This window comes from Miscanthus floridulus, chromosome 9 (assembly GCF_019320115.1).
Source record: "Miscanthus floridulus cultivar M001 chromosome 9, ASM1932011v1, whole genome shotgun sequence".
NCBI classification, from domain to species: domain Eukaryota; kingdom Viridiplantae; phylum Streptophyta; class Magnoliopsida; order Poales; family Poaceae; genus Miscanthus; species Miscanthus floridulus.
The window spans coordinates 774,684-791,458 of record NC_089588.1 but is presented as its reverse complement, the minus strand read 5'-3'; the positions used below and the strand labels follow the sequence as shown (position 1 = coordinate 791,458).

Genomic DNA, 16,775 nt, shown 5'->3' with positions numbered 1-16,775 from the left:
CAGGCCCTGCTGGGGCTGTTTGCCTGTGCGATCAGCTACGGCGACCAACGCGGTGTTGTCCGACCGGCGCTGATCCTTTTTATTCTTCTTGCCCCTCTGAGTGGAGGGGCCCTCGTCTTGGTCCTCGTGCTTGGCCTTGCCTTTGTCCTGGCCTCTATTGAAGACTGCTCCAACCGCCTCCTCGCCAAAGGCGTGGTTCATGGTGACGTCGAGCAGGTCGCGGGTGGTACGGGGCTTCAGGCAGCCAAGCTTGTGGATCGGGGACTCGTAGGTCATCCCAGAGAGGAACGCGCTGATGACGTCTGCATCGATGACATCAGGGAGGGAGTTGCATCATTGGGAGAACCTACGGATGTAATCCCATAGGGACTCGCTGGGCTCCTACTAGCAGCTCTTGAGGTCCCAGGAGTTCCTAGGGCGGACATACGTCCCCTAGAAGTTTCTGATAAAGATCCTCTTGAGGTCCGCCCAGTCACAGATGCTGTCGTGCAGGAGGAATTCGAGCCATGCTCGAACATGTTCCCCTATGCAAATGGGGAGATACTGAATGATGAAAAGGTCATCATCCACCCCTCTGGCTCGGCAGGCGAGCTGGAAATCTTTGAGCCATATTCCGTGGTTTGTCTCTTCGGTATACTTGGTGATGTTAGTGGGCGGTCAGAAGCGCTGTGGGAACGGCGCTCTCCGGATATGTCGGCCAAAGGCTCGTGGTCCCGGGCCCTCAGGGCTGGGACTCCAGTCGTCTGGCCGGCAACCATACCTGGGATGCGTTTCACCGCTCCCCTCAATGGTTCGGCCAGGACCCGAGTCACCTGCCCTCATCACCGCTCAACGGACGTCATCATCATGCCGGATGTGATGCTGGTTACTGATGATGCTATGAGCATCTTGGTGTGGACGGGGCCGTTCGTATATTGGCGGTCGGTGTGGAGCAGGCGCCAGGTCGGACCACGGTGCAGCCGCTGCCTCCCGAGCCGCTCTTGGTGGCTATAGTGGTGAGCGGATGGAGCGATCCATCTGGCGCGTCCCCGCTCCTCCAGTGGGGAGAGAGGGCATGTGTCGGAGTCGCGACACGGAGCTTTCCGCCTGTTGAACGGCGGCGGCTTCTACCAGTGCCCGGAGGTTCCGGTAGACTGCCCGCTCCTAGGGTCGACGGGCTTGGGAACATCGCGCAGAAGCATTGCCGCAGCGGCGATGTTCTAGCTAACCCGAGCGAACTATGAGGGGTCGTTCCCCTCGTTTATGATGTCGTGCTAGACCTGGCGGGCGTGACCCCAGGCGCCGCCCGCCGGGTCATGCGCATGGGGCGCAACGTGCTGTACCGAGCGCGCCGGCGTAGGCGGCGGCTGGTTTTACCGCCATCGTCGTAGCTCCTCGGCGTGCCCTTGTGCCCACACGAGGGGCCCCGCACAAGGGTCCGAAGGGGTGTGAGTCTATAAGGACTCCGCTACCACCGGCGGCTATCCCGGAGTGTCCGCCATAGCGCACTCCCGGGACGGATGGTGGCCTGACGCCACATCGCCGATGCTGGAGCCATCGCTCTCACCCTCGCCATCCAGGAGGTCGTAGAAACATGTGGGAGTATAGCTCGCCACCCCTATGAATTCAGATGCGAGAGGAGGCGGCGTTAGCATTTTTCGAAGCCCCCGGGTGTATGCGTCCGTGGAGGTCATGAGGCCGTAGGGGAACCGGTCGTGCGGTGGTTGCGGTACGGACAACGTGGTCCCTTCAGATAATTGACGAAAAATAGTAAATAGCGAGTAAATAACAGTATGTATATTACTCACAGCGGGGTTTGAACAGAGAGTTTGCTCAGAATGAAGCGCAGAATCCTCGTCGTTGGAGTCATTGTTCGTCCTAGAGCCGATGCAGGGTGCCCCTCCGATGGTCGTCGGAACGAGTGCCTCCTCGCGGAGATGTAGTCCAGGCTTTCGAAGAGGAAGTCTTGGAATGGCTCAAAAACGGGTGGAACCCGTATCCCAATGGGTGGGAGTGCGGGAAACTCCAGTGAGCCGAAGAGAGTCGAATCGCTTGAGCCCTCCAGGGTGAAGGTGGCAGAAAAATGGGCCATCCGATGACCAAAAAGTGTTGAATGTACAGCGTCTTCCCCACGGACGGCGCCAACTGTCGGTGTAGAAAGTGACCAACACGTAAATATTTGTAGTTTTGCCGTACGTTGTGATCGGAGGTGGCCTAGCACTCAATGACACAGGGTTTATACTGGTTCAGGCAACATGCCCTACGTCCAGTTTGAGTCGGTCGATGACTTTATTCCTGAGCCTAGGTGCTCGAAGTTTGCAGTGGGGTTACAAACGAGAAGGAGAAAGATGGCGGGTGCAAGAGGTCCGGTCGGACTCTGGTCAGAGGGACCGAGAGCAACGGGAGCCCCGCTATGTGCTAAGTGTTCGAACATGTGCTCATGGTTTGAACCCGGTGGTTCTGCTGTTGTGTGCTAGTAAACTTGGTCGATCTAATGAATCTGAATCAACTGGGATGAACTAAAAAGAACTTAAAATGAACTGAGTTATGTTGGAGGGAGCGTATCCCCTTTTATAGATAAAGTGGATGGTTTTACGAGAGGGAGAGAGTACGTATGCTACTGGGCCTTGTTCCCCACGCCGGCGGGTACAGGATGATGGTAGGCGCCTACAATACTGTTGATGTCACTGTTGATTGTCATATGCATGTGGGAGGTTGCGTTAACTTCTTTGGGTATGGCAGGCGTCAACGCCTGCCACACTATTAAATGCCGGAGGCACGTAAGGGGTTTTACCATGTTCGTCCGCTACGGTAAAAGCCGGCGCCCACAACACTGTCGATACACAGAGGCATGTGGGGGACTTTACCGTATGGGAGTTAATGGCGCCCACAACACTGTAGGGGAAAATGTCGGCGCCCACAACACTGCTTGAGTTCTGTTGTGTCAGGTGGGTCGCAGGGCACTGCCAGGCAGGTGCACAGGGTACGGTCCCTGCTATTGCGGTTTGACTTATGCGCCCTGCCCTTTCTCCGTCCGTTCTCTGGTCCTTACTGAGCGAGTGTCCTCGGTCGGTTAGTCCCTGAATGCGCCAGTTGGGGAGGAGCAGTGAGCAGGGGGCTGGCGCATCTCCTGTCGGAGACGCGGGTCGGAGTCGGAAGCCGTGTTTGCCAGGCCCTCCGGTCGAAGAGGCCGTCCGGAGGTGGGCCGGAGACCGAAGCGAGCACTCCGGTCGGAGAGGCGGGCCGGAGTCGGAAGCGGGTGCCGTTCCTCCTCAGCCAGACCTTCCGGTCAGAGACTGAATCGCCCCTCTGGCCTTTCGCTCAGGTATTTGGGCCGGCCTATGAGCTGCGTGTGGTCTGCTTGGGCCGAACCTTTGTCCGGAAAGCTGGTTCGCGAGGGACCACGGGTTTATGAACCCGACATACATATTTAAGTGTGACTACCTCTACGTCTCCAAGCAAGGTGGGGCTAAAGGTTCTCACTCTTTCTCTCTTGCTCGCATGAATAGACTTTTGAGATTTCTTAAAGTTGGCCTGTTCGCTTTGCTGATAAGCCATGGTTAAAAGTACCATTGGCTAATTTGGTGTGAGAGAAAAATACTGTTCCGGCTGAATAAAGAAGCCGAAAAATACATATTTGTTGTGACTTTGCCCTGAATTTGTAACCTTCTGTTCCTGACTTTACCGGTATATGTGGATTATATTCAGGTGACTTGTAAAAAAAATGGTTTACACAGAAACCGACTACTTTGCTCGAGCTGGAGGCCCGAAGAAAAACACTGTTCCGGCTGCAACAGCGTGTTCGGCTGGCCGTTTCTGGCTGACTGGCTCTTTTTTTTTCCAGCCGAACACTCCCTTGCTTGCTCACGTACGAACCAGGCAGAAATGGCACGGAGTTCACAGGCCGTGAAGGCCCGCTGCTCACTTCTCTGGCCCAACGTACACCAAGATCTAAGCCCACGTCAGCTATCGGTCTCCTGTCCTTCTTCCTGCTCTCGTGTTGGCGATGCCACCAAACCGAGCGGAGAAGGAAGGGGATCCTCAATGGAGCCGGGATCTCGTCTCGACCGTGCTCCTGCCAATTGAATTCATTGGTGTCATTTCTGCCGGATTCAGTCCACCTCGACTCGATCGAGGTGTCCTCGATCTGGGGCACTCCGGCACTGCAATGAGAAGATGACCCCCGCGCACGACCCCTTCTACATCGTCAAGGACGAGATCCAGGACTCGGTGAGCTGCTGCTCTCCCGCCGCCCGCGACCCATTGCTCCACCCGTCAGTTTGTATCGTTACTTGCATCCACGAATCCTGTTTGATGCTCAATTCGTCATTCGTGAGCATCTTAGCTTGTGCGCATGCCGGCCTGTCGGGTGGCCGGCCGTGGCACAGCCGCCGCACAGGCCGTAGCCCGTAGGGAGCAGTGAATCAGGCATTTTCTTTAATCTGATGCGCCGCTTGTGACGAAGTGATGGAAAATTTACCGCCTTGTGGCAAACATCAGGATGGTTAGGAATCTGAAATTCTGAATAGCTGTACTCCTCTTCTTGCGGTTACATACCTTCTTTCAGTTTATTGTGTTGTTGGCTGCTTAAATGTAGGTTATTGGGTATGGGCATAGGGGTTAGGATCTTACTTGCAACAATTCGCAGCTCTGGACCCATTTCCTAGGTTGTTCTGGCTCATTGCTGTACATGTGTGCGAGGCAGTTGCAGAGAACATAATGTAGGTAGGTAAATCATAAGGATACATCTACATGGATCTGAGGTGGGGAGCTACTTTTCTTGACTGCGAAGTACTAGCTGTATATGCTGATGCACAGCCGCAGAGGAAGGACTAAAATTAAGGAGTGGCGCAACTGGGCTGAGGAAGCGAAGACTGCAATATAGCATTAGGTCCGATGTCTAAAAGTCTTGAACACTTCGCAAGATAATTCAGCCCAAAATCAAGCATGTGCTCCTGGCGCTACTTGAGTGTTGTGCTGATGCTGCGCATAGTCATTGAACCAAATATTTACCATTATTGTAAAGGAAACTTGTTAATGATGTCCAATCTTTATTTGCATTTGTCCCACACAGTTGCTTGGTTTAGTATACATTTTAACATATGCCTCTACAATGATGCATTCTATTATACCCGCAGATGTCAGAAACATATGCTGATAATATATATGTGGCTCAAAATATTGGCTGTTACACTACTAGTCATATTTTGATCCCAGAATTGTTACATATCATACTCATTTATCATGCATAAAAGGGCGTACCCAGTGCAGAGAGTTCCCGCTCTGTGCGGGGTCTGGGGAAGAGTGTCAGTGGCAAGCCTTACCCTCGCCTGTGCAATGCGAGGAGACCGCGACTCGAACCCGGGACCTTCCGGTCACAGGCGGTAAGACTCTACCGCTTGCACCAGGCCCGCCCTTCACTCATTTATCATGCATATGACTAAAATTTGCTTCTTTTCATGTTACTCTATAGATTGATAAAGTGCAAGATACTTTCCTCCAATGGAAGCAGACACCTGAAAATACTGGAGAGTATGTGCATCTGACCAAAGAATTACTAACCAGCTGCGAAAGTATCCAGTGGCAGGTGCATGGAATTTTCTCACCGTTTCTATTATTTTCATTATAATTTCCAATCCATGCTAGAAAGAAGGAATCCGTGTTAGACTTTTTCCTTTACATGCTTGCCACATCTCAGGCAGTATCAATCACTCATGTAGTCCTTTTATGTTAAGTACCAGAAAGGTTTTAGTAGATTATGATCTGCTTCTTTTGTCATATTGCCACGGTCCATTACTCACTTGTTGCAACCTTTAATTTTACCAAAAGGTGGATGAATTGGAGAAGGCAATTTCAGTTGCTCAGAGAGATCCAGCATATTATGGACTTAATGAGGCCGAAATTGGGAGAAGAAGGAGCTGGACTAGCACTGCACGTAACCAGGTATTTTTCACAGGATAGTTTTTAGTGATGTGAGCACATTTAAACCATAATTTCACTGCAATAACATATCCAAGTATTACGGGGCATCTCATGCATGACACAGGTTCTTGCTTTAAAGAGAAATGTTGAAGGTGGAAGACAGAAGAGTGTCTTTGGACGTTCAACCAATCCTTCTGAATCAATTAGATCCAAGAAGAATATTGCACAAGAAAATGATGAATTCATTGCTTCAGAATCTGATCAGCAGATGCTCCTGATAAAGTAATTCCATGAAACTTAGCTTGTTTCCTAAGTGTTATGCTGCTCTAGTACCCAATCTACTAATCTATCACTTCAAGCTTAAATGAACTAAACTTCTCGTGCATGGAAGATGATGAATGCTAAACATGATCCTTGGATGAATTGAATGACACCTTTTCATAATGTAATTATGCTTTGGTTAAATACTAGTTATATTTACATCTTCAATAGGCGACAACAATGAGATGAGGAGTTGGATGCACTTAGTGCCAGTGTAGAGCGAATTGGAGGTGTAGGTCTCACTATTCATGATGAGCTTGTCGGGCAGGTAGTCCCTTTTTGTATGTACAATAATTTGTATGAACTCTATTCCCACCTTCCTTTTTTACACATGAAGGGCATATTCTACTGTGTTATGTCATCAAAATTTCATACCCTTTCTTGTTCTGATATTTATGCTCCTTTTGCACATTGTACAGGAGAAGCTTCTGGGCGAGCTTAGCCTCGATATGGAAACTACTACGAATCGGCTTGACTTTGTGCAGGTAAGGTGTCTTTTGTACTTTCTGCTCCAGCACAGTTTGCTTTTCTTAGGAGACCCTGCCCTTTGCCCCTCATTTTCCTAACAGTTCAACATGCATATTATGAAATTCCATTTTTGCCGATGTATTACCAGTTATGATTACAAAGATGGAAGAATATGTTTCATCTCTTTCTTCTGACTAGGGAGTTCAACACCCTGAAACTTCTTCCCTTTTGTTTGTGCAGAAAAGAGTGGCTATGGTCATGAAGAAGGCCAGCTGGAAAGGGCAGATCATGATGATCGCGTTCCTCGTGATTCTTTTCATCATTCTTTTCGTTTTGGTGTTTTTGACTTGAGATATGTGCATGACTTGTAATTTTGTACTCCTACCTTGTTGAGTTGAGAATGGTGCTGGAAGAGCAGAGTCTCAGCCATTCATACAGATCATACACGTGCAGTGTGCAGACAGACATAAGCACTATATTTGTAAGCTTACATTTGATAGGTTTGTCCATGTAAAAGCTATTTTTTTCCCATGCCTGTCCGCTTGAATGCTAAAGAAATGGCATGTGAAGCTGAATCTATTCTGCATCCTATATATGAAAATTTTCTGTATATTTTTCTTTTGAGAAGATGAGGCTCGCTGTCCAATTCCATTACAGCAATAACGGAAATACATGGTTCTGTTCGGAATGTTGACAACTAAGATGAGAATGTCACCTATTATTATGCTATTAAACCTGATTGAAGCCAATAGCCTAAACATATCAAGGATGCTATTTTCTGTCGCATCATTGCTTGAAATGCTAGTTGGTGCCAACTGAATCAACCAAAAGAATTGCACAAAAATAAAAGAAAAAAGGGTGTTTTTGACATCATCTTAATAAAAGTAGAACGGTATCATTGAAGTAACTGTAGTAAAAACGAGAAATAGGGACATTTTTAAATAGAGAGAAATGATATGTAAAAGAAAACAGAATATTGGGCCGAGCCCACAATACCTCAGCCCAGACGGCCAGAACAACAGCCCATAGTTCACAAGGGTGTTTCTGTCCTGCGTGAACGAAACCCTCGCACCCGGGACCCTCATAACCTCTCCTAGGGTTTACCTGCATCCGGCTCCTCACTCACACCACCCGTCCCTGCCGCGCCGCCGTCCACCCCCCAGGTGAGCGTAACGAATGCGCCGCCGGCGTAATCTCCTTCCGCCTCGCTCGCCGGCGGCGGACATTTCGTCGCCGCCGTGGCGAGCCGCCCACGTTGTGCTCGCGGCGGATCTGATGGGTTTGTTGTGATGTCCTGCAGGTAAGGAGGAGGAGGAGGCGAGGATGTCTCACCGCAAGTTCGAGCACCCGAGGCACGGCTCCCTCGGCTTCCTCCCCAGGAAGCGGTCCTCCCGCCACCGCGGCAAGGGTACGTACGCATCTCTCGCTCTCTCCTGTCCGATGGTTCCGTCGTTCTTGTTTCCCCACGGTTGTTAGATTCGTTTGCGTGAGCCTGCCGATTGTGTGGTTCGTGTATCTTTAGGTCTGTCTAGTTTGCCACCACTGCTTTGACATGCCTTGTCTCCATACATGGTGATCTGATATGTTCCTCTTCAGCTTGTAGAACTGAAGTAGTATTCTTTTTGTTACTTCTAGTTAAACAACTCCATTCAGTGTTGCGCCACTTGTACTGCTTTGGTGGTATTGTTATTCTTCATGTAATAATTTTCAAAGGTTTGTCTTGCTTCAGTGAAAGATTGTCTTTTGCATATGTAAGTGCAATCCAACACTGTCATCATGTATAATCTGAAAACGTGCTGTACAATTGGATTATGTTGCTGTGAATACTAAACTATGGTTTGTTTTGGTCATGCTGCACTAAGTGCTTTTACCTGTTTAGTACGATATGCACATTCCTTTGGCAGGTTTACTTCGTGTCCAGACAATCTGATACTAGTTTCCCTGTTTTTGCAGTGAAGTCATTCCCCAGGGATGACCCCAAGAAGGCTTGCCACCTCACTGCCTTCCTTGGCTACAAGGCTGGCATGACACACATTGTGCGTGAGGTCGAGAAGCCTGGATCCAGTATGTCCACCCCCCTTCTCTTTTTTAGTAATCAATTGATTTGGTCACATTGTCCAGTTTTTTATATCTGAAAAATGAATTGTAACATATGGACGATTTCCAGCCAACAGTTTTACTTTTTTATGTATTCGAAAACACTTAACTTTGATGATAAACCACACAAGTATTTCTTCACAGGTCCATGGGCTTACTCAAGACATAGTTTTTTCTTTTTAAATACACTCATGAATCTTGAGTACATGTATTACTCCATGATCATAACTGCTCTGCCTATTTGATCTTCTTCAGAACTCCACAAAAAGGAAACCTGTGAGGCTGTTACCATCATTGAAACCCCTCCTCTTGTCATTGTTGGGCTTGTGGCATATGTGAAGACTCCTCGTGGCCTCCGCACACTCAACACTGTTTGGGCTCAGCATCTTAGCGAAGAAGTGAGGAGAAGGTTCTACAAGAACTGGTGCAAGAGCAAGAAGAAGGCTTTCACCAAGTATGCTCTCAAGTATGACAGTGATGCTGGCAAGAAGGAAATTCAGCTGCAGCTTGAGAAGATGAAGAAATATGCTTCTGTTGTCCGTGTCATTGCCCATACCCAGGTAAGAAGCCTAATTGTGCTGTGTTGCTCATTCATTTTTGTAGGAACAAGGTTTCTTAATGATTGATAATGCAATTACTATTCGTCTCTTATTTGGCTTCATTAGTCCTGTTTATGCAATGTTTGTGTAGTCAAATGACTGTTTATATGTCAATGATCATGTTGTGTTTTGTTTATATATATGTTACAATCCTTGTCTTGTTATTAAATTTCAATTTTCATTGTAATATCTGTCATGATCATATTGAGTTTTTTATGTATGTTACAATACTTGTCTTATTATTAAATTTCAACTTTCAATGTATGTCAGTGCCTGCAGGGAAGTAGGCCTATCCTTCATATAATGGAAAAATGTACTGTTTTTGTTCTGTTGAGGCACTTGGTATTAGCATAATCTCACCTCTTGTGTATTTCTATCTTTCAGATTAAGAAGATGAAGGGTTTGAAGCAGAAAAAGGCTCATCTCATGGAGATTCAGGTCAATGGTGGTACCATTGCTGACAAGGTGGACTATGGCTACAAGTTCTTTGAGAAGGAGGTCCCTGTTGATGCTGTCTTCCAGAAGGATGAGATGATTGACATTATTGGTGTGACCAAGGGTAAGGGTTACGAGGGTGTGGTCACTCGTTGGGGTGTCACCCGCCTTCCTCGCAAGACCCACAGGGGTCTGCGCAAGGTTGCTTGTATCGGTGCATGGCATCCGGCTAGGGTATCCTACACTGTTGCCCGTGCTGGTCAGAATGGGTACCACCACCGTACTGAGATGAACAAGAAGGTTTACAAGATTGGCAAGGCTGGACAAGAGTCCCATGATGCCTCCACAGAGTTTGACAGGTACTATGTCTGAGCTTCTCTGAAGCACTATTTCATTAAATGAGAGCCGCAAGAATCTGTAGTAACCTGCACAATCAGCTTTACCTTCGTTGCTCTTGTTGCTAATGAATGGCTGGTATCTGCAGGACTGAGAAGGACATCACTCCCATGGGTGGCTTCCCCCACTATGGTATAGTGAAGGGCGACTACCTGATGATCAAGGGCTGCTGTGTGGGTCCGAAGAAGAGGGTGGTGACCCTCCGCCAGTCCCTTTTGAAGCAGACTTCTCGGCTGGCCCTGGAGGATATCAAGCTCAAGTTCATCGACACCTCATCCAAGTTTGGGCACGGTCGCTTCCAGACTACCGACGAGAAGCAGAGGCACTATGGCAAGCTCAAGGCCTAAGTTTGTCCTGGTGCTGGTGCTGCGTTGCAGCGACAAGTCTCATTTGTCAAAACCATCGACATGTGATACTCGTGTTACCTTGCCGTACTAAGTTTTGTAGTGGATGTTTTGGGAACATGTTCTGGCCTTCTATGGATTATGGCCTTATGGATTTGTGCTCTACTGCAGACCTGCAGCGTCTATGCTGTGTGTGCTGTTTTCCTAGTTGAATGCCTAATCTTTGCATATAGATTACGAAACTGTGGGCTATTTGTTGTGAAACGGTGTCTCTGGACGAGCAAGCACCTGCACATCAACAGACACCTCTCCACTGGTGATCTAATCTACGGATAGTTAGGATTAGTAGTAGATTAGCAGTTAACACCGTCACCAAAGGGACATGTCCTTTGGGCAAAGGTTGCGTCCGTACGACACAACCCTTCATCTGTATATAATCTCATGAGATCAATGAAAACAGTGACAGTTGTTCCTAGAAATCATTCCATTTACTTTCCCAGAAATCATTCCATTTACTTTGAACACGTTATCAGTACTTTTGCTCTACTGGACAAGAGGAAGAGAACGACGACGACAGAGGCACATGCCTCTGAACCCCCATCGGTAAGCATGGCAAGAATTGACTTACTGTCACATGTTGTTCGTCAACTGTTCTTCGCCCTTCATCGCGTCGGTGGAGTTCGCCGTGGCCCGATCTGCCACCACGACCACCATGGACAACGCCGCAACGTCTTCGAGCACCTTGGGCCTCGTGTTCGCCGCAACAGTGCCCATGGTCATGGCCATGGTCCTTTTGGCCGCCTCTTCGACTCCGCTATTCGTGGCTTCCGTTCCAATGCAGTTCCTCGCCGCCGATGGATTCCTGTTCGTGGCCGCCATGCTTCTCCTCCGCGCGATCTTCGTCTGCAGAGCCAGCCACCATCTCCTCGCCTTGGCTTGGACGGTGCTGGCCCCAGCAACGCTGCGCCACCAGTCTAGGAAGCCCCGGCGCCACCAGTCCAGGAAACCCCGGCGCCACCAGTCGTTGAAGCCCCGGCGCCGTCCGTTGATGAAGTGGTTGCCGAGCCCGTCGCTGTCCCCGCGTACATACCCATGGAGCCGATGTCGCCAGCACCGGCACCGCCTCGCTACTGGTGTGACTTCTGCAAGGAGTACACGCTGATGCCACACACGCTGGAGTACAACTACACGCTGCCATCGCCCACACCGGTCGATCCGACCCAAGTGGCGGCTGACAGTGGCATGCCCGGTGGCATCCTCAATCCTTAGATCTTCAACACCGTCTCCACGCCGATGCTCCAGCAAGTGAAGACCGAGGACGAGGACATGGTGGCTGCCCCCGGCGTTGGCAACCTCTTCAACCCCGACGGCACGCTGAAAGCACTAGTTTGGTTTTGGTTAATTGATGAAACCCTAAGTGCTAACCTAGTATATCAAAGTGATTATGAGATAGGTAGCACTACTCCAAGTGATGAAGCAATGGCGAAGATCATGACGACCGTGATGGCATGGTGATGATCAAATGCTTAAACTTGGAAAAGAAGAAAGAGAAAAACAAAAGGCTCAAGGCAAATGTATAAATTGTAGGAGCTATTTTGTTTTAGTGATCGAGACACTTAGCGAGTGTGATCACATTTAGGATTGATAGACGTACTATTAAGAGGAGTGAAACTCGTATCGAAATGCGGTTGTCAAAGTACCACTAGATGCTCTAACTCATTGCATATGCATTTAGGATCTAGTGGAGTGCTAACACCCTTGAAAATGTTTATGAAAATATGCTAACACATATGCACAAGGTGATACACTTGGTGGTTGGCACATTTGAGCAAGGGTGAAGAAGATAGAGTTGAAAAGGAGTTAGTCGCGCTGGTTACAGAGTGACCGAACGCGTCCGGTATGGTGACCGGACATGTCCGGTATTTGGCGACGAACTCAGCGACCGAACGCGTCCGGTCGCCACACCGGACACGTCCGGTGTAATTCAGAAAAACGGTGTTTGGTAGTCTAGTTGATCGGACGCTGGCAGCGTCCGGTTCGGAGTGACCGGACGCGTTCGGTCGAGCATGGATGCTTACTATAATCGACCGGACGCTGAGGCTCAGCGTCTGGTCAGTTTCTAACAGACGTGTCCGGTCGGCCCTGGTGGCTTACTAGACTCGACCGGACCTGGCGGCTCAACGTCTGGTCATTTGTGTTTCTGTGTCCGGTGTGAGAGTCCGGTCGTCAGCCAGTGAGGTACAACGGTTACTTGGGTTTGAACGGGACACGTGGCGGTCTGGGAGCTACCGGACACGTCCGGTAGGCCGACCGGACGCGTCCGGTATTCACGGTCGGAGCGTCCGGTGCTGCGTCCGGTGCATCTGACCGGAGCGTCCGGTCGATGCGCAGTCAGCCCAATAATTGAGCCAACGGCTCTATTTCAAGGGGGCTTCTATTTAAGCCCCATGGCCGGCTCAAACTCATACTCTTGGCCATTTTTATTGACATAGCAACCTTGTGAGCTTAGCCAAAGCCCTCCCACTCATCTCCATCATTGATCCATCATCATTGTGAGATTGGGAGAGAATCCAAGTGCATTGCTTGAGTGATTGCATCTAGAGGCACTTGGCATTCGTGTTTCGCTGCGGGGTTCACTTGTTACTCTTGGTGGTTGCCGCCACCTAGACGGCTTGGAGCAGCGAGGATCGTTGAGCGGAGGCTGGTGATTGTCTCCGGCTCCGATCGTGTTGATTGTGAGGGGTCTTGTGCCTTCCCCGGCGGAGCGCCGAAAGGTAACTCTAGTGGATTGCTCGTGTCATTGAGTTACCTCACTTGTGGGTAGGTTCTTGCGGTGTCCTATTGTGTGGACGAGGTTCGTGCAACACCTCTTAGCCGCCGAACCACCAAGTGTTGGTCGACACAACGGGGACTAGCGTGCCGACAAGCACGTGAACCTCGGGAGAAAAATAGGTTGTCTCTTGCCCTTTGGAATTCTCCCGGTGATTGATTTAGTATTCATATTGTGATTGGTTCACTCCTCTACACGACGGTATAATCACCCTACTCACTCATTTATATTTTTGCAAACTAGTTGTGACAAGCTCTTTAGTGTAATTAGAATTGAGAGCTTGCTTTGTTAGTTTAAGTTCATCTAGTGGAGCTCTTTAGAGTAGCATATTTGAGAGCTCTTAGTGAGTAGTAACATTGCAAGTTGTGTGCCTAGTAATCATTGCAACTAGAATTGTTGGATAGGTGGCTTGCAACCCTTGTAGAGCTAGAGCAAGTTTGCATTTCGCTATTTGTCATACTAATTAAATTGCTCTAGTTGATTTGTAGATTTTTAAATAGGCTATTCACCCCCCCCTCTAGCCATATTAGGACATTTCAAGTGGTATCAGAGCCGTGGTCACCGTTTGATTAAAGGCTTAACAACCTCGGTGTCAAATTATGGCTCAAGTTGTGTTCAACCATGTGGGGGGCAAACCACCGTTCTTTGATGGCACATGCTATGATTATTGGAAGAGAAAGATGAGGATGTATCTTGGTTCAATCAATGATCAAGTATGGGAAGTGACCGAGAATGACTATGCTATCATTGATCCCGATGATCCCACCAACCAAGATAAGATCAATAAGCAATGCAATACAATGGCTCTCAACACCATATACAATGCCATTGATTCCAAGGTGTTTGAGCAAATCAAGGATTGTGAAAGAGCAAATGAGGTGTGGAAGAGATTGGAGGAAACATATGAGGGCACACCGGCGGTGAAGAGTGCCAAGTTGTATATCCTCAAGGATAAATTGACAAGCTTCAAGATGAAGGAAGATGAGAGCATTCCGGAGATGTTCTATCATTTGCAAGTGATTGTCAATGATTTAAAGGCATTGGGATAGAAGATCAAGGATGATGAAGTCTCTCATTGATTCTTGATGTGCCTACCTCTAAGATTTGAGATGTTGAGATTGCTCATCATAAGAGGAGGATTGAAGGAGATTACCCCCAACCAAGTACTAGGTGATGTCATGACCCAAGAGACATACCGTGTGGAAAGGGAGGGGGATGACAAGGATGACAAGAAGGAAGAAGAAGACAAGAAGAAGAAGAGTATAGCATTCAAGGCTAGCTCATCATCATCCAAGAACAAGGGCAAGTCCAAGAAAGAATCAAGTGATGATGATGATCTTAGTGATATTGATGATGAAGCTATGACCCTCTTTGTCCGCAAGATGGGAAAATTCATGAAGAAGAAGGGCTATGGTGCAAGAAAGAGAAGAGATCACACCAAAAGCAAAGAATGTGAGAAGATGCTACAATTGCAAGAGCCCCGATCACGTTGTAGCAAATTATCCCTACAATAGTGACAATGATGAGGATGAGAAGAAGAAGCTCAAAAAGGATAAGAAAGAAAAGAAGGAGAAGAAGGAGAAAAGAATGACCTTCCAAAAGAAAAAAGAAAGGTGGAGGCTATGTGGTCACATGGGATAGTGATGGTTCTTCGGATAATGATGGCTCTAGTGATGATGACAAGAAATCTATCAAGAGAGCACTAGCAAGCATCACCATAAATGACAAGCTCTCCATCTTCAACACTCCATCGACATGTCTCATGACAAAGCCTACCAAGGTAAAATATGATGTGAGTGATGATGATGAATGTGAAAGTGATACTTGTAGGAATAATGATAATGATGATGATGAGGATAAGGAGTACACCAAGGAAGAATTCTTGGACATGTGTGAGCAAGTGCACGCTTGCAATGAGATGAAGAGAAAGGTGTGCAAAGAATTACGCAAGAAGGTAAAATTTCTTGAGCAATCCTTTGATGAGCTCAATGCCACTCATGAGAGGCTAATGGAAGCCCATGAGAAGCTTGGCAAAGCTCACTCTAAGCTTGAAAAGGCTCACTCCTCTCTCATTGAGCAAGTCAAAGTGGAGGAAGCCAAGAAGGAGCAAGTGATCGTATCATGTGATGTGGGACTAACTTGTGATCTTATTGATGAATCTTTTTATAAGTCCATTGTAGTTGCTCCCACTAACTCTTCTTGTAGCACTACCACTTCCACTTCACCTTTGAGTGATGGTCTCTCTTGTGATGCCTCACTAATGGTGGAAAATAAGACCCTTAAGAAGGAGGTGAATGAGCTCACTCGTGCCTTAGGCAATGCCTATGGTGGAGATGCCCGCTTGCTAAAGTGCTTGGGTAGCCAAAGGCTTTCTCTCAACAAAGAGGGATTAGGCTATACCCCCAAGAAAGGCAAGATGGCCTTTGTCACTCCCAAAGTTAGCTTTGTGAAGGGCAATGGTCGGTTTTGCAATAGATGCGAGCAAGTTGGGCATATAGAGCAATATTGCAAGATTAACAAGAACAAGCTACCTAATGTATCCTCAATTAAATTTGATTCTTGTTACATGCTTTTTAAGAGTGCCAATGGTGTGAAGGCTAAGTTCATTGGTACACCAATTGTGGGCCCAAAGAAGAAGGCCATTTGGGTACCAAAGACCTTGGTAACTAACTTACAAGGACCCAAGCAAGTTTGGGTACCTAAAAAGAATTGATCTTATTTTGTAGGTCAATTATAAAGCCGGAGGAAGGCATTGGGTGCTTGATAGTGGGTGCACACAACACATGACCGATGATCCAAGAATGTTCAATTCAATCAATGAAAACAAGAGCAATGGGATTGATAGTATCACATTTGGTGACAATGGCAAAGGCAAGGTCAAAGGTCTTAGTAAGATTGCAATATCCAATGACTTGAGCATTTCCAATGTGCTACTAGTAGAGAGCTTGAACTTCAACCTATTGTCGGTAGCTCAATTATGTGATCTTGGTTTCAAGTGCATATTTGGTGTGGATGATGTAGAGATCATAAGTGTAGATGGCTCTAACTTGATATTCAAAGGATTTAGATATGAGAATCTATACTTAGTTGACTTCAATGCTAGAGAAGCTCAATTGACAACATGTTTGATCACTAAGTCTAGCATGGGTTGGTTATGGCATAGAAGGCTTGGTCATGTTGGAATGAAACAATTGAATAAGTTGATTAAGCATGACTTAGTTAGAGGCTTAAAAGATGTCACATTTAAAAAGGATAAGCTATGTAGTGCATGTCAAGCCGGAAAGCAAGTTGGTAACACACATCCTAAGAAGAGCATGATGAGCACATCTAAGGCATTTGAGTTGATGCACATGGACTTGTTTGGACCAACCACATACACTAGCA

The 16,775-nt window shown here is 47.7% G+C and overlaps 1 pseudogene; it reads left to right on the top strand.

Moving 5' to 3' along the window:
• The first annotated feature begins 3,992 nt into the window (after positions 1–3,992).
• On the top strand, positions 3,993–10,803 carry LOC136483254 (large ribosomal subunit protein uL3-like; annotated as a pseudogene).
• The last annotated feature ends 5,972 nt before the right edge of the window (positions 10,804–16,775 follow it).